The 23,864-nt window shown below is 37.2% G+C and overlaps 1 protein-coding gene across 1 annotated transcript in view; it reads left to right on the top strand.

The window, feature by feature from the left end:
* LOC139690688 (uncharacterized) overlaps nt 1-23,864 on the top strand; it is a 521,571-nt gene that overhangs the window by 137,961 nt on the left and 359,746 nt on the right. The window contains exon 3 of the mRNA XM_071588191.1: nt 17,660-17,740. The gene's annotated coding sequence lies outside the window, so the exon portion shown is untranslated. The remainder of the gene's footprint in view (nt 1-17,659; nt 17,741-23,864) is intronic.

Genomic DNA, 23,864 nt, shown 5'->3' with positions numbered 1-23,864 from the left:
CGAGCGTGGAGGTTCGCGTTAACAGAGCTCCTCACTACACCACAGCTCAGAGCCGACTGCCTTTTTCAGCGTCGCTTGCCCTCCAATACTCCCCTACAATCGCAGCCCGTCAGAGCGGTGCTGTGCGCGCCTGGAGCGGCGCGCCCAGCCCAGGAGTCAGTACACTTATTTTCCGGACGAACCCTGTATATATATAGGAACTACCCCCTACCATGATGTGTGAATTTCATACGCTGTCGGGCTTAGTACTGAGTGAACTCTACCATCACCTACCATACCAACTTTCGGGTTGATTACTGTGTTTATGATATATATATATATATATATATATATATATATATATATATATATATATATATATATATATATATATATATATATAAATATATGTAATTAGTAAGTAGATAGTAGTATTTGAAGTAAATAGATGTTACTTCTGTTAATTCAAATGTTTCTTTATCGTTTAGCATTCACTGTGGTCAGAATTTCCTGGGAACATATTTCAACATTTTTTCCAAAATCAATTTACCCTTGATGTGACCAATTGCTAAAATGTACGCAAGTCATTTAAAAAGCTGTCGCCACTTCGCTCTTACATAATTTGCATCAAATCTTATTATTTTTCTCAAAATTGAATTTTCTCAAGATTTTGACCCAGCTTTCACTATCGAGGAATCGGGTTACATTGGTTAAAATCTTGCCATTGAACTGTAATTACGGCGCACCTTGAATAAATAGCACCCACTTGATACAGCCCCCTTATATGGAATGGTTAAGTCTTGAAAATTTATGGTTGAATATGAATCTATAAATACTACAGTTAAAAAAGCCGAAATTGATCTCTTTAGACGTAATTTAAACTTTAATGGTCTCAAAATTTCAGGATTATTTGAATTTATATTAAGTTCACAGATATCATCAATCTTTTATGATTATAAACGATGTGTACGCAGAATAAATTCATTTTTATCATTATAAGTGATGCTTTGTTATATCTGCTGTGTAATTATACTACCATTTGGGAAAATATAGTCTGAATCGTACCTTTGTTCAAACCTTTATATACGGTACGGTAAAATAATGCCTTAGTTTTTATAGGTAAATAATTGAAAAAAATACGTGTATTCCGTCTCAATTATGCAGCTCGTAGTAATAACTGTATAGAGTACATGCTCAAAAAGCATGGTTTAGTTTTAAACTTCGTGAAAGGGTCATTGGAGAAAGGTTGTTTATAATTCCTCTAGAAACTAAACTCATGTTGTGTATCGAACAGATCTGTCATTTTTGGTCACTCTTAAATAACGTGCAACATGCAAAGTGAATGGACGGCTAAGTTATTATTGACTTAAAACCTTGTAAAGGTGTGATATGCCTAATACCCCACGCAACACGCCCATGTGCGAGATTGCATGTTGCTATATAGCTGTAGAAGCAGTTAACACTGAAGTCCGCTTGGCAGCCGAGACATATATTCATGTCTTCCCTCCCCCGTGTTCACGCTAGACCAACTGTTTTCTCTTGGGTTTAGTCTTTTTTTACCATCGAAGGAATTCTCTCAATGAAGTGCTTTTCGAGAAGCCGCTTTTGAAGGGTGATTTTTCGACTGCCTTTCAACTATTGGGCGTCCTAGATGATAGGCATTTCTATTAATATGGGCCTTATGAACCCTAATCGGATAATTAGATAGATAGATCAACGCTTTCTCACTACTCTCTTCATTCATGCGCTTTAAAGATACTGGCCCCTTAAGAACATTTTTATAAAGTTACTCATAATATTTGGTGCTTTTTGATAAATAGTTTCCAGATCACATTTTTCATCAAAGTTGGTAGATTTGGCTGAATGAAAATGTAATTACAACTTATTTCATATATTTGTGATTTGAAGCGGTAATTTTAGGGGAGGTAACTGATAGCTTGGCGCCATTAGGGATGGACAGGAAAGGATGAAGGGTGGAGAGATATACGTCGTCGGCATTAGTCTACTCCTAGCGAAAGGCACCTAGTGGTTCGCCGTTTACGTCCCATCCTGACGGCGTGCTCACTCAAAGCGCCCTCCACAAAGCACTTCAAGTAGCGATCGGGTTACCACTGAAAATATCTGCCGCCTTCGGGATACAAACCCGGCCCCTATGGGTGGGAAGCTAGCACGTTAGCTACCGCACTATTCAGATCCCCTTGTGATTTGAAATAACGAAATTAATATTAATTTTGCTCAAAAGAAAAATACATGCAATTGATAAGCATAATATTGATTGATGAGCAAAAGGAATTGTTTTGAATATGAATACATATATCTATATCTTCTTTTCTCTCGATTAATACATATTTTATTGAGATACTTGAGCTTGTTTCTTTCAACATAACTTTTTCGTAAATGGATTTATGGTCATAAAAGCTACATGTAATTTATTAACAAAACTTTTCAAAACAAAAAATTATTAGCTCTTTATATTCTTGATAATTATCATAGAAGAAAACGTAGTTACTTGCCTTTTATCACTTTAAAAATTTTAATTGCTATTTTATTTCATAAAGAGCTTTGATGAATAAATAATCCTTTTTCATCCCTTTCACATAAGCAATTCGAGCAAGTAAAAATTCGATTTCAAGAATAAATTTAGCAATATTCTCTGAAGCTAGTAAAACGAGCTAGAAAAACTTCGGCAATTGTTGGAGGCTTTTTGACCCTAGCTATCAACATCGTGACTTTGGGATTTATTTCAAGAATTCGATCATATACCGTTTAGTTTGATCTGAGAACTTTTCATTTGAATTTCATTTCGAATTCGTTTAAAATAATTGTAATCCTTATTGACGTAAAAAGGCTGCTATTTTTAAGGTTTCTTGTTAGTTCACCCAGCACCATCATTTTATTTGACAACTTTTCCGGGCATGTGAGCCACTGGGGCACAGAAGAATTATCGGAACACTTGTAACCAAAATTTAGATCATCATTTTTTTATAGTCTATGTTTCACTGGAAAAATTTTATTTTGCCCAATTTCTTGGGCATTCAATGATTTTTTTAATGTATTTTCATTATTTTAGATAACTTTGGTAAACTCTAACCAGGTAACATTAATTTTTTTAGAAATATACTGGATTGAAAAATAAAGCAAGTCATTCAATAGAAAGATATAAATCATAGGAAGTTAAGAATGCTAAATTAAAATCGAGTCTATTAAATAAATATTGTAACCAGGGGATCGAACATTTCGGAATACTCAAAAAAAGTGCAAAGAAATGCCTGTTATTGGCATTGCAAAATGTAGGTTTACCTAGTGCAATAAAAACAATTGAGAAATTAATCATTTTATAACTCAAAACTTCAGCTTCCACAGTCCAAAACATTTCTCCCATATATTTTGATTCCAAAGAAAATACCTCACAAAAAATGGCCAAATACAATAACACATTGACTTGCTAGCATATTATGTATCTTGAAAAGGTATTTTTTCTGGAATTGCCGTTCTAACATCAGCTAAAATGAATTTTATTCATCGGGGCAACTGAAAAAAGGTGTCTTTTTTGCAAATGATAATAATAATGCTTCTTTTGTTCCACACATGTTATATTCCACAAACTATCACATTTTTCAAAAGGGAAATTCAGAAAAAAGGCGCAGTAAAATATTCCTGCTATGGTGCTTTGCACAAAACACTGAGCAATCACTCGAACGCAGTTCTTACAAAAAAAGTGTACGCTCTGGAAACACTCGACTAAAACTCACACGACAAGAGACGAGTTGAAACTGAAGCGGTGTATTGGTCTTATTTTCCGTAGATGCAAAGTTTGAGGGAGTAATAAAGGATGTAAACCGTTCTGTGAAAAAATACTCTCGTTTTAAATGCGACCCCACAGCGTGATAATGACTAAGAAATGTTACAACGAAAACGAAAATCACATTGATCGTTCCGAACGAAAAAGGCCGCTGAAATTATCCTAGGATTATGTGAATATGGAGGAAAAGTAAACTGTAGGAGGGCATAGCTTTTTCGGATTTCATTATCGTTTAGATGCGAAAAGGGTTGAATTTTGGCGGTGATATAAGAGAACAATTATGTTTGGAAGAGAGCCAGTCACCCAAGGAAAATAACTTATAACCAATCTATCCCATAAATGACATTTCAGGAGGTTCCTTTTATACGTAATTAGTTGGAAAAGAGTAAAAAAGCAAAAATGGTGCTTCTCTGTGGTTAACCTTCCAGTATTGTACCCTTATAATCCGGGATTAACGGTTATTTTTGGCAGCAGACTTCCAGTCCCTTTTCAGGCACACCAGTGTGCCTTGGCGCTGGTTTAGAAGCATTTGTGTAAGGGTCATCAACACTCAACACCATAAAGTTTTACACCATTGTACGACATAGTTGTAACATTATGTTACAATTATGGCGTAAAATGAGGCTAGACATAATATTTTCCCAGCCACTTCCCAAATTGAGTAATGATTTTAATGAGTGAAAAGATATGATGCAGCGTGAATAAACTTGAAGCTACATGCGGGTATGATTTTGGCGAAATTCCATAATTTTTTGAAACATTACAAGTGTTCATGCCATTACAATAATCGAAGATGCATGCTCTTATTACTGTATAAATGCATAGTATTTCATAGTGAAGATAATTATCCAATCCAACAATTCTTATCCGTTTAATTTTCGTTTTATATCCTTCGGTTTAAAGGTTGATGGAACACGAGAAATTAATCCTAGTTATTTATGTTCACAGCTCCTTAGTCTCTTGCTCTGATATACATAAATCACGTATTAGGAACTCAAAGGAGCAATCAAATAAACAGAAAGTAATGATATACTTGCTCATGCGCTCAAATGATTTTGTTGAATGTTATATGCTCCCATATATTTCCCTAAAAGGGCATTCAAAGTAATCGGAAAAATGTGAATTCAAAGTTAATAATTAGCAAAATTTTCGTTTAATTAAAATGATCATCCACTAAATAAAAAATAAACTATTTTATGATGATTTCATAAATATCCTTAACATCTCAGGTTTCTTAAAATTGACAATATCATGCCCTAAAAAGAATTCAAATTTTCGAATCGACAAAGGAGTAACTTTTATTTGACCTTAAGTTGAGAGGTCATTGACTATCTATTTTTATCAAACCCCGGACACTGATTGCAAGGAAAAGTGGAAATCTATAATGAGTGCCGTGTTCTAATGCAGAATATCATTGACTAGAAAAAAAGGCTTTAACGAAGCAAATTCACGGGATTGGATCGCTCATAACTTAAGATATTTTTATTGAGAATAATATAAATAACCTTGTTTTTAATGCCCGTCTGATTATCATCGGGTCGGCTTGTAGTCATGAGCGGGTGGGAATGGTGAACGGAAATATTAAAGTTGTTGTTGATTTGTTTGCATGTCCATTCCGCTTGCTAATTCCATATCGAGTAGAATAGTATATGGATTGCGTGGACGTAAGTCAGGAAGAGGAAACTACTTAATAGACTCGATCAGCTGCAAAGTTCCCTATAACGTATACACCTTTTTCTGCAGTCACATTTTAAGCTCCTCTGGCCTTCCCACTCTCCTTCTCTCTTCTTTCACTGCTTGCAAATTACTAATAATACGGAGTTGGGATCCGGAATAGGAGGAAACTTGCAATATTCTCACATCCTCCATTTCTTCTACCTTCATAACCTCATCCACTCTTCAAACCTTTTCGTTTCTCTTCTTCCTATCCGCTTTCATTTTCCGCGCCCACCCTCCATCTCGCATTTCCTCTCCTTTCACGGCAACTTTTTCTTGCCTCGTCACCCGTTCGTTCCTTCGGCGGGTCGTTCCCCATCTTCGACTCTCTCTCTCACATACACTGTCACACCCTACGTCCCTCCATGCCTTTGTTACCCACACCCATTTCTCCCCAAGGACGTCTCCTCCCGAAGGAGCGCGAGAGCCGACTCGAGGACATATTGTAGGCGACGGAGCGCAGCCCAGGACAGGACCGGAGACCCGAGGGAGGGCGAAGAACTGACTCCCTCCGGAGTGGAATAAACGAGCGATGGAGGGGAATAGGAAATGAGATGTTTTGGCCGAGCGGAAAGGATATGCGCTCGGGGAATAATCAAGAGGGGAGGGTTTGGGGGAAGGAAATGGCGGTGAGCGGAGAGAAGAGCGAATGGGGACTGTGCTGGATAAGGGAAGGGTGAGGGAAGGTATTGGGGACGGGTGTTGGTCGAGGTTCAGGAGCAGAGAGTCAGGCAGGATGAAGAGCAGAGTGCAGGGATGTGGGAGAGGGTTTGCATTGACGAGAGGAGGCATGAATGCAGAGGGTAGGGAGCGAAGACATGCATTGGCAACAATTTTGAAGCAGAACAGTTACGCACGCTAAGAAGCACGCTATCTTAGATCTTCAAGGTAATTTTCAGCGTGAAAATAATGTTTCTTCATCTTACCCTACTCGTTTTCCAGTTCTTCTCTTGGATTGTGAAAAACTATGATATCAAGTTCTGCTAGGAAATGGGAAAACGAAGACGCTCAGACTACTTAGAGATGCTTTAGTTCTAAGAACAAGGTATTTTTTATGGACGGTTCATGCAAATCATGCATTGAAGAGTTTTGATTGAATTTTTGCTTTTACATTAGATTATGATGTTTTTGGGTTCTAATGTAATGCATAGGTAATATTCTAGTTTGTAGAAAGAACTTGAAATATGCAACCTAAAATACTTTTCATCATATTTCAACCGTATGAATTCGGATAACTTACAAGAAGCAGACTGTACGCAGTGATCAAATCCGACTTGACTAATTAAATCGATCGTTAATGTCGCTGACCCACTTATTTTGAAATTTAACTAATCATTTTCTACCTATTTTCTTATACGAGGGTCATCCGGAAAGTAGTACCCGTTCGTGAAATAAAGACACAAAAGTAAATATTAACAAACATAAAAAATTTTATTTGAAAGAGGATACTTTAAACTACTTCTCAACATAATCTCCAAGCAAATTAAGGCATTTGTCATAACGTGTGACAAGTTTCTGTATTCCTGCTGCATAGTCCTTCGCCGCCAGCTCATTGAGATACGCGAGGGACCCATCTTGCACAAATTTTTGCATAATGCAGATGGTGTTTAACAATTTCATGAACAATTGTTCGAGAAACATTGGGAAAATGCTCACAGATGTCATCAATTGTGACGCGCCGATCGTTCCTCACGAATTCGTCAACTGAGCTCACCAGTTGGTCTGTAATGACAGACGGTCTCTCCGAACGCTCATCGTCGTGTGTGTTCCCCCTCCCCATGTTGAAGTTGCGACACCACCGCCGAACAGACGACTCGTCCATTACATTGTCTCCATACACCTCCTTTAATTGGCGATGAATATCACATGGGCGAACGTTTCTTGCATTGAGGAATTTAATCACTGCCCTCACTTCACAACTGGCGGCGTTCTCAATTTTTTTAAACATTGTAAACAATCACAGAAACAACACAGGCAATGCTAGCGTCACGCAACTTGGCTCAGAGAAGGCAGACAAGCCACTGAAGCTATCTGACCTCGTCCAGCGGCTACTCGCGTCGTCAGCACTTCATGCGGCACGAACGGGTACTACTTTCCGGATGACCCTTGTGTGTGTGTGTGTATATATATATATATATATATATATATATATTCATAATATTATGCTAGAGGAGGTCAAACTTAAGCAAATCTAATTTCCGGCAAACAAAGAAGTTAACTTTCGAGTAACAGACATTTTTTGGAAAATGATTGGCAAGAGGAGGTATATTCATGCATAGCGTGTAAAAAAGGTTACATGATAAACACTGGTAGTACTATTAAACAACAACAATTATCAACCTGAAGGTTGATTTGACAAGTGAGGGTAAATCTCAACTTGTACTTAAACCATTGGCAATGAAATTTACACATCTGGGTAGGGGATCCATATCCTTTCCCTGTGCTACCCATATTTTTCCAAGAGGTTGTGGCACTCGAAAAACCACATAGCTAGGATGAAGCTGAGAGTAACCAAAGGGATGTCCCTTAATCAAACCTGGGCTCTCCGATCAGGGGTCCCATGGTCTACCCACTGGACTTACACATCCCTACGGTTGAAGCATTATTTTACTAAATTAAATTATTATAGAATTCAAGTTTTAAATCTGTAAGGCTTGTGCAGAATTAGAAAAAGCTTTGTAGATTAGAAAATTCAACTTAAATATTTAGATTTTTTAATATTATTATGTTTTATGTCCAAGTAAAATGCTATTTGTTGGTGCTTATGTGAATGAGGTGACGCGCGGAGAGTTGAGACGTGGGTAGTTTTCGAGGAAAGTAGAAAACGCTCCATTGGTGACACTTCAAGCCATCCGTGGAATGGATTGTCCCCGCGTCTGACAGAAAGAAGGAGGGTGGACGTGAGGCTCGTTTGCTATCAGTGTTTCAAATGAGGACGAAATCCCTCTTGATCCTGGGGAAAAAAATTCGCAGACAGGGAGAGGAATTACGCACGAGTTGAAATCCATTTGGATACGCATAAACATTTCATTTTTTTCTCCCCCTCCCCCCCGCCCCGACAAACTAATCTCTTTCCCCGAATAATCATCCTTTTCCGAGCGCGATGTCCGTCGCTCTACTCCCAAACAATCTTGCAGAAACCGCAGCCATCGCACTATGGGGGAGAGCATTTGGGAAGCTGCGGAAATCTCATGAGAAAAAGAATGGCAGGAAAGAGGAATTACGGCAACGAGGCTTTGATAAGAGGAGAGACGCAAAAAAGAGGAAGGGATTTATACGGGACGGACATAAGGGTACAAAGAAGACGAGAAAAGATCCCTGGAGTGAAAAAAATGTTCGGTAGACAGCGAGATTAATATGCGAGAAAAGAAACGATATTTCGTGGTACGCATGCAAAAAGCAACGCACTTGCCATAAGGAATAAGTGGCATTGTTCGAGTTTGCCGTTGGAGGGCTGGAATGAATCGGATGTTTGAGGGCTTCGGGAAAAGAGAAGGTTGGGGGTAATAATATGAAACGGAAGAGAATAACGGAGGTAAATATATTTCACATGAGTTCACCCTATGGACACCTAATTCGTTCTATTAGAAGTGCGAAAACTATTTCATATTGATAAGATTAGTAAGAAAATAAAGTAAACCATCTAGCGTATTTTTATTCAAATCAGACTGGAAAATAATGTAAAGAAAAACGAAAACATACGCATGTGCACACACACACACATACATAAATAAAGAAATATATATATTTCTTTCTATATGAATATAAATAATGGAACTATAATCTATCTATTTCATCTTAGGTAAAAGTAATAATGCACCTACTGCATGTAGATCTCCGGAGTGGAAGCTTATTATTTTATCGCCAATCGTATTATGAATCTTGAATATTAGTTGGTCACGAAAAGCGTTCATAGTGTTTTTCGGTCAGCTGATGGTAAATATAATTAAGCATAATTCCATGGAAACTCAAACGTTTCCGTGAGAAATTAACTAGTATTTGTCTCTTAACCGTTTGTTCGTGAAAAATTGCCTATTTAAACAGCAGTTTAGGTCGTATGCAAAGTTATTTTTTGCCGTGCATCTGAGGAAATAAGTTTTTGCATTAATAAAGAACACTTTTGGCAAATGGGATTAAGTTTTACTGTCACTTGTTTATCTCACACGCATGCTTTTTTAAACATTTGTTTATTATGTTGGTTTATTTTGGCGCTAAATATATAAATGTTTCAGAGGAAAGGCTAAGAAAAGAGACAGATAGTTGGCTATCTTTGATAATGCTGGAAAAAGACTCATGGCTTTTTTCTACAAAATATACCGAAAAGGAAATGGAATTTTCATCCATTAGACACACGACCAGGATATCATTGTATTCTCTATTTCATCGTGACCAGGGTAGAAACATTATAAGTAGCTATGTAGGCGCAAGGATTGAATCATCTACGAACTAAATTTTTACTATTCAAATTAAACATTTGATGAACAATGTTATATCTCCGATTATTTTTTGTCTTTACTCTAACCACTATTTTACACTGGTAAAAGTTTGAATTTTACTTAAGGGAAGATAGAAATTTTTTTCATCAATAGATTTTCCGGTATTATGTTTCAACCTCCTCCCCCGCCTCCAACGAAGCTTTGCTTATGCTCCGGCGTCGCAAATTCGCTCGCTGACTTCGGGGATTCGCTTTGGCTGCGGTGACTGTCATGAGTTGCCCTACTGCTATATCTTGAATTCAGAGCACAAATATACTAGAGGGATAATAGCGAAGGGATTGTGGAAGGAGCACAGGATTGCTGATCTGCATGAGATGCCCTAAGTAATTCAGTGTTCAAATAAGAAGATAAGAAAATAACTGAACTGAAAACTCTTTTCGGAGGTGAAGTAGATGTGTAAGTATGGAGACGGACTTAGATTCGATAGCCTCTGATAAGGAATGAGCTCTTGTGTAGTCTTGAAGTCCTCATTAGCGCCACCGGAAAAGAGTTTAATGCGATTAATTAGAAATGTTCAAGTATTGATTGAGAAGTGGAGATATATAAGAGGACAAAGAAAAAAGCAGAAGCTGAATTTGTTCCGGAGGAGTTAATAACCCACAAAGCTGAAGTTTAATCTTGATACTGCCTAGTTGGCACGAAAATAAAGCCATTATTAGTGCCGATGACATTCATCGTGCCATTTCATTCTTTTACACTGCGTTATAAAAGCCTTATGGATACCGATTTCCTATTAACTAACAGCATTTACACCTTGACTCTTTCAAACTATTAATATGATGTGATTAATTTAAATAACATAATATTAAAAAAAACTTGGAAAAATTATTTTGCCTCTTGATTTAAAAACCCATTGGTATGGATGATTTTTAGTTTAAAATAAAAAAATTAAAACAATGAAACTTTGGTGCTCTCTAAGAATGATGAAATACTGAGTTATTCTGATGGCGTAATACGCGTAGTGGCAGAATTCTCTTGGCCGAATGATAAAAATTTACAATTGCAAAAATTTGCTAGATACAATCCATTCTCGCAGGGAAAGAAACTATTAAGCGATTCGTAGACGGGCGACTATCATCACAGTAACCAATTTAACAGAATATTGCGGTAAAATTCTGTCTTCTTTCCTTCAATTACTCAAGTGTCAAAAAGAATACTCTTTATGAAGAATATTCTGTATTCTTATAAATGTGGAGGTTGTTATTTATACTTTGAGCCTTGATAGTACTAAGTGGTTTAGGCGCCCTCTGACGTTTCCATCTGAAATGTTCACCCTTTTAACGCTAAATTTCTTCAGAACATATTTTCGTTTCATCATAACTTGTTGTTTTTACAGTGACTTGAAAATGTTATCTCAACGGAAAAATGGAGATGACTCGTGAACACTTTCGTGCGATGATATTTTACGACTTTCGACGTGAATTATCTAGACAGGAGTGCATCGATCAACTTACTTCCACTTTTGGCGATGTAGCTCCATCCTTTGCCACTGTGAAACGCTGGTATAACGAATTACATTACGGTCGCCGTTCCCTCAGCGAAGAAAGTCGTGAAGGTCGTCCAAAATCAGTTGTTGTGCCAGAAAAAATTGATGCTGTGCAAGATATAGTAAAGGAAGATGTGACTTATTGTGATATTGAGACATCCTTGGAGATTATTATGACGAGCATCAATAACATATTGCATGAACATTTAGCCTTGAAAAAAATTTGTTCGCGTAGAATTCCGCATAATTTGACAAAAGCTCAAAAAGATGCCCATTTTTATTGGTGCAAAGAAATGCTCAACAAATACAATCGCGTTGCATCAAAAGCTGTGTATAACATCTACACCGGTAATGAATCTTGGATCTACATATGCGCATGATTCCAAAACAAAAAAGCAATTCCTTGAATGGGTCTTCGGAGACGAGCCAAATCCGACAAAAGTGATTCGTGCACAAAGCACATCGAAGCAAATGATCGCCTGATTCTTCGTACTAACTTGACCTGTGGCGACCGTACTGTTACAGCAACGTAGAACCGTTAACTCTTAATGGTAAGCAAGCATTTGTTTGCCAGAAGTGCTTGGTGAAATACGGAAAAGGAAGCGAAAACGGAGGATCATTCTTCTTCATGAGTGTTGACAGTGATCTCTTACAGATCGGCTGAAACAACTACTTATTTGACTGGCCAAAACGTCGAATGGATGGGTCATCCTGCACACAGCCCTGATTGAGCACTAAATGACTTCTTTTTACTCCCTTTTTTCAAGCATAAATTGCGTGGCCAACGTTTTTCGGCGCCTGAAGAAGCCGTTGATGCATTTTAAAACCGTATTTTGGAGGTACCTCAATCGGAGTGGAAAAAGTGTGGAGAAAATTCGGTCGAGCGCATGCAAAAGATTATCATGGAGAATACTTCGAAAAACAATAAAGCCATTTTCAACAATAAATTACGGTTTTTTAATTATTAGGCTGAAAATATAAATAGCAACCCTCGTGTCAGAGTATACCGTTGTAAATATTTCTTTATGCAATGCTCTGGAAGTACATTGCCTGGATATTTTCTTGACCTCCTTTAACTCAACAATTACAATATATCTTCCTCATAATTACTACACGAGGTTGCCTAACCCCAAGCTTAAAATAAAAGCCATCCTTTCACTTCAACAACTAAGTTTTTTGGGAGTCAGCTGAGTTGGGTCTTACTCTATAGGATTTATTAATTCACTGCAGGGAATACCAACCTAGGTAATGAATTATTTGAGTGAAACGGAGGCCTAATCAGTCAGATGGCGAGGCAGGCATCTTCCTTTTTTTCCGTATTACGGCAACCAAAAATTCTTCATTGAAATCAGCGTACCAACGTACGTGTCTTTTCCTTAATGACAGTAACTCCTGAGAAATTAAAGTTTAATGGAATTGGTAGAGTTTCAACCGGAAATCGTGCACAGTAGCTCACACGCATGATGAATTTTACTGGCGTAATTCGAAAAATCAATTTCATACCTTAGTTTTTCAACGGCTTAGCATTTCGTCTAGGTTAATTGTGCCAAGCCGGTGTGCGAAATATTCTTGCATGAACCTAAAATATTTGGGCAATCTTTGGAGGTTACTATATAATTTTATTATTCGTAGCGTCATAAATAAAAATAACTGCAATTCGAAAGTATTTGATTTTTTAGGTTGGAAATTTTATGGAATTATAAATATGCACTCAACAATAAAACATTATTTACCAGGATATTTTATAAAAACACCATTACAATCTTTCTAATTTACGTTCCTTGGTAATATCACCAACATACATCTCAAACCGTGTTATTTATTTATTCCCTTAAAATTTGTATCTTGGGCTTAAACTCACATACGGTCTGGACAGGCTAACAGAAGTTATAAAATTGGTTATGTAACATTATTTTAGCCCTGGAGTTGACTTTGGCTGCTGGATGATAAGTAAAAATAGTTGGCTTCATTACCGTAAAAAATCTAAATTCATCTTTTTAGCCTTCTTCGTCGTCAGGGAAAGTGATCTGTGACCTATTTATCGCATCACTTACGCTCAGAACGAATAAGCCATTTTGTGAAACACTTCATAAAATATTTTTGATTCAAAATAAATTATCTGACAAAATCAAATTCATTAATATTAATTCTTTTATTTAACACTTTTTCTATAGCAAAATTACTAATTATAGAATGAGGATTTATGTATATGTCGCTCGTTTAGAAATTTGAAATGTGTTTATTCGGGACTTAATTTAATATTCTCACGTTAATTTTTATCAAAACTCTTAATTTCTCAACAACACTAACTTATACATTGAGCAGTAAATTTACTTCCTTTGCAGACCATAAATGAAATTTGATTTATTTACAAAAAATAATCCATCATTTTTCATACCTGTTAAGGGTCAAGATGACGGAGAACAATGGAGAACTCATGTTTTGAGCATTCCCGCATTTTTTAGTTTAATATGTATCAGCAAACAAAAAGTGAAATCTCGACAATACGTCGCAAGACCCTTATTTCTTGTTTTGCTTACCTGAACTTTCTCGCGTCCTCGAGCGTAAAGGTTTCTAAGGTAAGAAAGAAGCGGATCAAGATTTCGGCGTCCGTGCAAAACCGATTCACAAATTCTCGTCGCCGTTTAGTTTTGCCCTTTTTAATCGAATATAATGCTCCTTAAACGTTTTTTATCTCATTTTACATAACTTTTACGAATGAATGTTATTTTTAACAATTACTTCGTTCATTATCATCCAATGATAGAGCTGTGAATTGTAAAAATTAAGGATCAGTTAATAAATTTTCCATCTGAAACCTTAAATACCAAGAGAGAGAACATTTTTTATATTTGGCATTGACATTTAGATTTTGGCTAATTAAACGGATCTTGTTGCGTAAATGATGTAACAGGGATAAGAACTTTTCTGAATTTTTTTCAATGAATATTAAATTTTACTTTCCCTCTCTTTTGTGATAAATCCCTCAACCGTTTTGACATTATTAGCTAGAGGTAAAAAAATCACCAAGACGACTGCATTTTCAATTTATTACAAAAACGGAAATACGGTATAAGATTCTTACTCAATGTCAAAAATATTTCTGCCAACCTTCCTACGAAAATGTTTTTTTCGTATAATAACTTCTTCTAAAAGTTCCTCCCTCCTTCATCTGCACATTTTCACCTGACATTTCTCGCAGCTCAGAGCTAAGTTATCAATCGGGGCACAAAATATTCTTGAAAAGTAAGTCGGTTACTATGAGCAGAAATTCAATCCTATGGGAGCCGACTCCCTTCCTTTAGTGGTATTGGAGTCAACATTTATGCGAGTTTCCACAACTTTTGATCGACGGATGCTTTCAGAGACCGAATTCCAAATTAGCAACAGCTTTCATGGAAGGTTTCTTGGCCAAAATATCGTGTTCCTACGAGCAAGGTTCGTTCAAAACTGTCAACTCTCTTGACATTCAAATTTGATTTGCTATCCTTATTACCGGTGACATATTTGTATCCTCAGCGATACTATATCATAAAACCGATGCATCTAACTCGCAATATTCGCAAATGCACGTTTTGAAGTTTGTGTGCAATCGTGAATACCTTAAATTGTGGGTCTTACCCTGTATCGTTCTTCTTTTGAATTCCGTCCCCATTCATAGCCGTCAGCGGTATCATCCTCATTTCCCCGTCCTAGAATTCTAGGGCATTCCGGAATTGTAATTTTGGTGCAGTAATTTTGCGCCTGAGCCGAGCTGACTGCCGACTCTCGATTGGTCACGGGGAACGAGACGTCGAGTGACTACAAATAGGGCAGTCGGATATTGCAATGTGATCGCAATTCGTGGGGTTTAGCTTAGCAATGTCGACCCCACAACCCATGTGATGCATCGCATTGTGATTCTAATGCTAAGCTAAGCCTAAATTTAAATTAAAACTATACTTTTTTATGTTAAAGCAAAAACAATAAAAATAAAGTCATCTGAAGAAAAAACTTCTATTATAATTTTTAACAGGGGGATATTTTCACGTTTTTATTGTCTTTTATTTATGTATTTATTCAAAAATCATTCGAAAACGGACTATTTTGTTAATATTTATTTAAAATTACAATTACAAATTAGCTGGTAGCTTGATACTAAAATAAAGGAGCACGAAATGATAAAGAAAATAATAAAAAACATTGAAAGATAACTGAACAGAAACAATATAGAGGAGGATTGAAGTAGCAGATTATAATGCAACGATTTCAGAGTGTTAAAATTATTCGCATTGACCGGGATTCCGGTCAATGCGAATGATTTTTACAATCTGAAATTGTTGCATTGTAATGCATATTAGCGGATGACTCCATCAAAAAGGTTCTGTTACGGCATCTCCCGTAGTTTCTTAGGAATTGAGCAGAATATATCATTATCATATTTTATATGACGAATGACATATTAAATTAGCATTATTTCATTCCTTCTCTGACTAAAACGTTTTACATTATTATAGAAAGACTTGAAAATTGCCCTAGTTTGGTCATTCGATTCTGTGGCAACTATATTTAAATAAAATATTATGGTGTCACTGAACATTTTTGATCGAGGAAATTCATCTTCCATTTGTGTGACTTTTGCCGTAATAACAAATGCACTGAGTTATCTTTTTTAACTGTGAATTACGGATTATTGAGCAAAATTTAACGAAAAGGTCAATCAGAAACACACAATTTGAGGAAAACAACTGGTCGTGGGAACCGAACCCACAACTTCTAGTTTACCAGGAGAGCGCATAGCCTTATCACGCCGTAGTAAAACCTGGCATATTCTGCATACGTATACGCAGTTATTATTTTGTCATTGATCGTTCCAAGCGGAACGAATGGAAAATCTGTTGACGATTTGAACCGGAAGGTTCAAATCGTCAACAGTGTTGAAAATGTAATAAAAACGCTTAGCCCTGTTTAATAATGAATTTAAAATGCATTGCTTTCGTTGACAATGCTTTTTTATTCATTGAAATCCAAACATTCCGTATACATTTTTCAGCTCAGATACCTAATCGACCATCTCTGGCACCATCGCGATGAATGCAATTCGTAGATAAAATGCTAATTTTTTACAACAGTCCAGGTTATAGCAATTTCTTTTCCCCTGCATTTACCGAAAAAATCTTATCATTTAAAAAAATTGAGAAATGACATACTATGGGTTGTAACTGCATTTGCCTTGACAGCCTTAATATTTTTTGTATCCAATGAGGAAAAAATGTCTCTCTGCTTGCTGCATATGGTGAAAATAATTACTCCATCGTTTGATTTATTTATTCTACTAGCTCATGCATCAGCCCCCAGGGGGATTTAGGTCGAGTGAAATCTAATTTCCGCTGCAGCCAAAAACCAAACAAAGAGGGAGAGGGCGAAACCCTTTTAAAGGGACATTATTTTTTTTCTGGCACCGTTTTCTCCCCACGTCCAATGATGTCGTGTCCTACGCCGCTCTTCTTCCTCGCGCCACCCCGTGGGCACAGTGTGCGTCGCAATTTGCATTTAATCGTACTCTTTTTCGGCCTATCGCCCTCCCACGCCCTCCTTGTTCTCCGCACCCTAGCCTTCATTATTTCCCTCCCTCCCCCTTTTCCTACGCCTTCAACCGTGTCGTCTGTACACACCCTCATTCCTTGCCACACGCGCCACCCCTGCCTTCTGCTCTCTCCCACCTACCCCTTACACTTCGCCGTGACCTTGTTTTATTGCTCGTTCCATTTCAATTCCAGAAGTTTCGTGCAAACATTCCGTAAGCCCGAGAGGGGAGGAGTAGATATGCCGTGGCGAACGCGCGAGCGATGAAGTCGCTGTAGCTCAAAATTTTTAATGCGATTTCGCATTCGTGGAAGCGAGGAGTGAGAGGTGGGTTGGAAGGGAGAGAAAAGCCATTTCTATCTTTTTAAAGTTCCACCTCCTTATCTTCCTGTTCGTCCTCGCACGCGTGGGAAAAGTTTCATTTGGTTTTCTTTTTAATATTTACATCTTCCCGCCTTTCTCGCTATACACATAAGAAACTAGTTTAGTTCTTCCCCTTAATGGATTTGTCTCATATCTCCGTAGTAAAATATTTTTGATGACATTTAATTTTCTCTTACATATCTCAGCTGAATTCGAGTTTTAATGTGAACCTGTTATTTTCTGTATTTGCAGGCTCTTCACAAACAATTAACAGTCCCATTTGAGCAACACCGTGGAGAGGATTAGAACCGGATCAAAGAGTAAAACAGACCGGTAAGTGGAGAACTGCTGCTTTGATTTCACTTTCCGAATTTGGTAGGATTGTTTTATCATTATCTCAATCTCTGTTAGTTTTGACGAGATTGTAAGCCTAAAGGGGCTGTCCGTGAAATATTTTAAAGTTGTCTGAAAACTGTTGTAAGATGTAGGAAATCAGGATTTTTATCATATTTGAATGTTTCTGCGGTGAACATCCCGACATTTTTCTCCTAATTACTCGAAAGCATTGTATAAATAATTTTTAACTTCGTCCGCTGTTTTTCTTCCCAAATAATCAGCGCCAGCAAACCTTTTGCTATTGGTCGCGAAAATGTTTAAAGTGAGATGATGTAAATGTGTCTTCCGTGTTGTCCTAGGAAACAATTTTATGTAAATAATAACAAATAATGCTCCCTTGGGAAGTACCATAAATCAGCCTGCGTCAGGAAGTGGTGGCGTAGAGAAATCTGGAACAATTCCCGGATAGCTAGTTGACACACAATAACCTTAAGGCAAATTCATTTTTCTGCAAATCTATGCCTGTCATCGCCTAACTACCTACTAGCATTTTCTAAAAGCAAAGAAAGGAGCGCATCTTAAAAGTCTAATTACTCAATTGTTTGGATAAAAGGGTTTTTATATTTTTATTGCATAAAACTTAATTCATTGCAAATAAAGGCTAGTAAAATATGTCACTAATTATACTCTATATCATCTACGGTTTGAGGTGATTATACCGTTTATAATCATTTCATTTGTTGAGCTTGAATTTTTTTGCTTTTTTAGTGAGCATGTTTTCTTTCTTGCGGATATGTAATTATTTAACGTGTTGGAGGCATACTGAAAATGTCTGAAGCAAAAGCGAAACACTTATGGAAATTCGGGTGCAACGGAGATTCCGACTTTGGTGTGAGTGAAATCCTCGATCTCATTGTTCAGCGAGGGAGTAAAATTGCATAATTAGTCATTCATTAACGGCAGTACAGCAAGTCTGCTTTTTTTATTTGGTAAAATATCCATTTTCCATGACAAGTGTTCACTCCGGCCCACCTCTCTCTCTCCTCAAAGTTTTTGAGATCTTTTTCTGACAACTCACCAGGTATTTCTTACCCCACCATTATTTTTCTTCGCTCCTCTTCTTTTTTTTCTCCCTGCCTCCACCTCCGTACCCTCCTCCGTATCCGTCACACGCCAATCACTTCGCTAAAACACGTGCGTGTCCCTAGTAAGCTAAGTTGTTTCCTGCGGAAACTCAAATGAGGGTAGAGAGAGGGTAAAAGAGAAATGCATGAGAAGGAATGGAAGAGTGCGTTTGTGGGTGGGTCGGTGAAGAAGCGGGTGGGTGGGTCGTTAATGGGGGAAGGGGCAGGAGGAGGGGGCGGCAATTATTCAGGCGCGCTGTAGAACGTGACGCTTAATGTTCAACTTGATAGGCAATCCAAAGGAGACGGAGGGGATTAGGGAGAAGAGGGGTAGGCCCTAGTTGGGTGGAGATCGTTTCCCTTGGGTCAGAGTCATGGAATGAGAGACCGGTAAAAGGGGTCGAGGGTGAGAAGCCTCGAGGAGGCGGTAGGTAGAACTGCTGACGGAGGACAAGATACTTGTAGGTGAAGAGGGGTGGAAGGTTTCTCGTCAAGGTGGTGTCGTGACAGAAGCAGCCGGCAGGAGGGGAGCAATGGAATGGAAGGAGATCGGCGGCGGGGAGAGGGGGCGAATCATGGAGGTGGGGTTGGAGAAACGGGGTTGAAGGAAGGAGGGCAGTAAGGTGGATGCGGATTGATGGGATCTGATGGGACGTTTTTCGATGCCACTGGGATGAACAAAAATGAGCTTTTTCCGGAAAGAACGTTCGTGATTAGGCTTGGGAGAAGGAAATATATTAAATGGCTCGAGATTGAGCAGCCCATCATACTTCAATATCCCGCAACCTTCATTGATGGAAAATTCAAATTTTGGGGTAGTATGGAAAGAGCATATGTGACCCTCGTTTCGAGTGTAATTACCTACATCCATTAGGTGAGTGAAATAATTTCATTTCCATATTAGTCACAGGACTACGCAAACAGCGATTTATATTATATAAAATAATGATAGAAAAAGGATGAATTAAGTTTTATACAATTAAAATCTAGTATTGCCTTTATTTTGAATGTTAATTATTAAAATCGGGTAAGATACATGGGTATTTCCAGGAAATCTTAAAGTGAAAATTGTAAAGACTATAATATATTTTACCATGACTTCATACTCGTAATTAAAATTTTTAGTTATGTATTTTTTTGCTTCTTTGGTAATATTATTTCTCTTCACATTGATGTTTATCAGCCATATTTAATTTTTATTTCCGATTATGATCTTCTGCGGCTAGGGTTATGGTATATTTTTACAATCATCTCTGATTAATGAGTTCATTACCGACTCAAATTTTAATTGAACATAATGCATTAATTTTTCGGGGAGAGATTTCTTTATTCCTGCTCTCAAAATGTTACTCTTAAGGGCGCATAGGAGAGAAATCACAAAGAAAAGATGCAAATTAATAACGAAACAAAATTATCAAGGGTATTTTTAAGGACATTATCGAAGAATGGTATAATGAACATGAGAAAGTAATCCGCCAATTGATTTGTATTTTTCTCAAATAAAGTTGTCTAAACACGGACTCATTCCGGCGCGACAGGATCAGAAATTCAGGTTTGAAAACGTGAACTGCGAAAGAAAGTGACCGCGTGACTTAATTGAAAGGTAGCTATAATCTCTCCGTAGCCAACTCGTTAGCTTATTGGAAATCCTTTATAGACGTTAATTAGTTACCTTTTTATTTTCTACGTTCAATGGTATGCTGGATATTTAATTTTATATTTATTGATAATCATTGACTTTTATTTGCATTTGCGGATGCTAAATTATAATATTTTTAAAGGCTTTTCACCACGTCTATGTTTTGTTTATTGTTTTCTTTGGTACTTTAAAAATATACTAATTCCAATTCACTCAAGTTCGTAATTATTTGACTTCATTTCGAATATTCTCTATGTCAACTTGCTTACTTACATATTTTAAAAATGTTATCTGGAGATTTCAATGCAACGTGTACTTTAGTTCCATGTTTCCCTAGTGCCTTACTTGTTTTGGGCAACTTCTGAATCTCACCTGATATTTGTCCGCAAATATCTGCTGAGCTCTTGTCACTTGGTATTATTTTCCTACTACCTCGTATGATTTTTGATGACTAAAACTCGGATGAATGTGCGGACCATACCCGAAATAATGCTTTAATTAATTAACAGATGGCCGTGTGTACGAAACCACATGTTTACGTTTGCCAAAGGCAGCAAGGTGTTATCAAATATTGTTCCAAATTATGACCAAGCGGTAAGAAAGAACTTCGTTATGACAAAATGAAATTTTAAGAGTTGAATTTTCCTTTTTTTTTGGACGTGAAAATGAAGAAAAAACTGCTAAAATAGAGTAGTTTTTTTAGTAAACATTATTGAGAACGAGACAGTAATGGCTTTTGCACAAATCACAATATATGATTATTTCAAATTAGTGCTATGCCTCCGCCATAAAGGGGAGAACCGGAGACTTGTAGTGATATTAATTCGGTATCCTTTAAATTTATTATAGCAATGAGGTGGGCAAACAGTCATGCAAGCTGTTATTCCTGAGCACACCCTCGGGAGCTAATGAAGATACAACAGTATTAATTTGCATATATCTGATAAATACACAACATGTTCAGCACTGGACGCATTTTTACAATATTCTAAGACCATTGATTAGAACATACTGAATTAATTATTTTTCATCGCTTAATGTGTCATTATATGATTTTTATTTCCTTATATTTGGAGTTACCCAGATAAAAATATAGATGTTTCCAACTATGAGTGAGATAATTTACTTATTCTGAAGCTTTTGCAGTGAGATCTTGTTAACACTATTGCCTAAAGTATTAAGAATCTTTTTAAAAAAGGAGGACGTAGCAATTTCCACTTTATAGGGCTACGACAGACTTGCATTTGTTTACGGACTTGACGGACGGTCAAGAAATGTTCTTTTGATTATGTTCTTAGCTTCGGTTAAAGAGTTCCTTAACCTAGAGAAAAATAAATTCTGATGAAGTCCTTCCCTCATAAACCACCAATTCTCTTGAATTTAATACATTACGATGGTGGATTGAGAGACAAACCCCTGGTAATTTCTAGCATAACATTTTTAGACTACTCCGCCTTCAAGGTAGATCAACACCATGAGGGAAAATAACCTAAAATCATGCAATCAACGAGGTGTGAACGTACATGCCTGTCTCTTTATGTAATTCAACTTACGATGACGTTTTGCGTGAAATCTCGAGCCGTCATTTGTTATATTTCTTTTGAAATTTCCACGAGCTTTTGTCTCAAGCTCAGTTAGAATGCATTCCACAAAGGCAGAAAACAATGGATCGCGCCTCCTTAGCCTTGAACAACTAGGCTGAGACGAACGGGAATCTATTTCCGTAGATATTTCCCTGCAACTAGTCTAGGCTTGGACGTTTGGAACCAGAAAAAAACGGACGGAAGGTATTCGATAAGAAGAAAGAGAGAGAGGGATAAAGTTGCAGCGCGGGCGCTGGTGAAAGCCGGGATGCATCGGAAAGACCCGCACTCAATGCATCCCCGGGGGTGTGAGGAAATGAGAGGCCATAGGGGAAGGGACGGCCCTCGCGTGAGGATTTCAGCGATAGAGTTAAAGGCGGGTGTAGTGGAAAAAGTAGAGCGGTGAAACGCCCAAGATCGTAAACAACCTCCTCCCCCAATCCACAGAACTCCCTCCAGCTCAAAATACTGTGCACCAAAAGTTCCCCATCCTATCCACAAAAAAAATAATGAACGAACACCCGCTCTTTCCCGAAGCCGTAACTGAAGCCTTATCGACACCCTTTCATAAAACCTACATTTTTCTCTTTTCCCCTGGTCTCTGCTAAGGGAGAAAGATATCGGTGAAGTAATGAACGGCGGATACATAATATACAGAGGTAGTCGTTATAGAGCTATTTCTTTTTTTCCTCCGCACTGCCGGATCCGTCATAAGTGTTCCTGTTTTCACGACTCTCTTGTGATATTTAGAACTACTTTTCATCACCCGTGTGTTAAAGCTGGACGTCATGGGGATAATATTATTCTCGAAATTTTACTGGTGACATTTCGTGAATTATTTTTGTGCTTATTCTGTATGACATATCTCAATATATCGAACTTAACATAAATCATAGGTTCCATAGTTGGTCGATTGCGCTGAGGTATTTATTTCAAATGCTAAATTTATCTCTAATTGAAGTGAGTCAGATATTGAAAAAGACGACAGAGGTGCTCCTACCTATGCATACATTGTGGAAGTTATGACATGTAGTTCACGATAAAGGAGCGTTTGGCTAAATTTTTGATGTGATCAATTCTTTCCGAATTTCGTTAATTTCGAAATGGAAACCGTGGATATAAATATCAATATGGTTGACGTGGGATGATCGTTAACCCAAAGCAATAATTCCATTCTCCTTCTGAGTGGAAAGTTTTCCCATTGCTGGCCGACCATCGTAGAATTGCCATCTGATACTTTACTCTCGACCGAAGGTTTTTACTCCATTAACAATTATCGTTTCAACCGTGTATTAATCATGCATATTTGGTCCATTTTGGATAAGCGTCACAGCATACACTACTTTTTTACCTAACTTAAATTATTGCCTAACTTAGAGTTTCTGGGGAGGTGAAGTTTTCCAAGGAATAAACTTTTGACAAATATTTAAGTAAATAAAGCTGTTTGGTGATAAGTAACCGAAGAGAACATCTTTATGAACTTAAGCTTTACGTTTATAACTACCTAGCTAAATAATTATCCATAATATTTAATATCTATGAATATACAATAATACATACTTTTGAAGATTAACTTAGAAATGATTGAAATTTCTTTGCATATTTTGTTTGTGTTGGTATGAAATAAGTATAGTTTTGTAGATTAAATGTGCCCCGACCAAACTAGGGTAAAATATGAGAGCATATGTAAGAAAATTTAATAAATGTTCTTACATATGCTCTCATATAATTTAATAAAATGCCTAGTAATTCATGATGTTACTTGAAAAAACAAT

Source organism: Hetaerina americana, unplaced genomic scaffold (assembly GCF_022747635.1).
Source record: "Hetaerina americana unplaced genomic scaffold, ioHetAmer1.1.p SCAF_3, whole genome shotgun sequence".
In the NCBI taxonomy this organism is placed as follows: domain Eukaryota; kingdom Metazoa; phylum Arthropoda; class Insecta; order Odonata; family Calopterygidae; genus Hetaerina; species Hetaerina americana.
The sequence above is the reverse complement of the archived record's forward strand: the minus strand, read 5'-3'. Positions and strand labels throughout refer to the sequence as shown.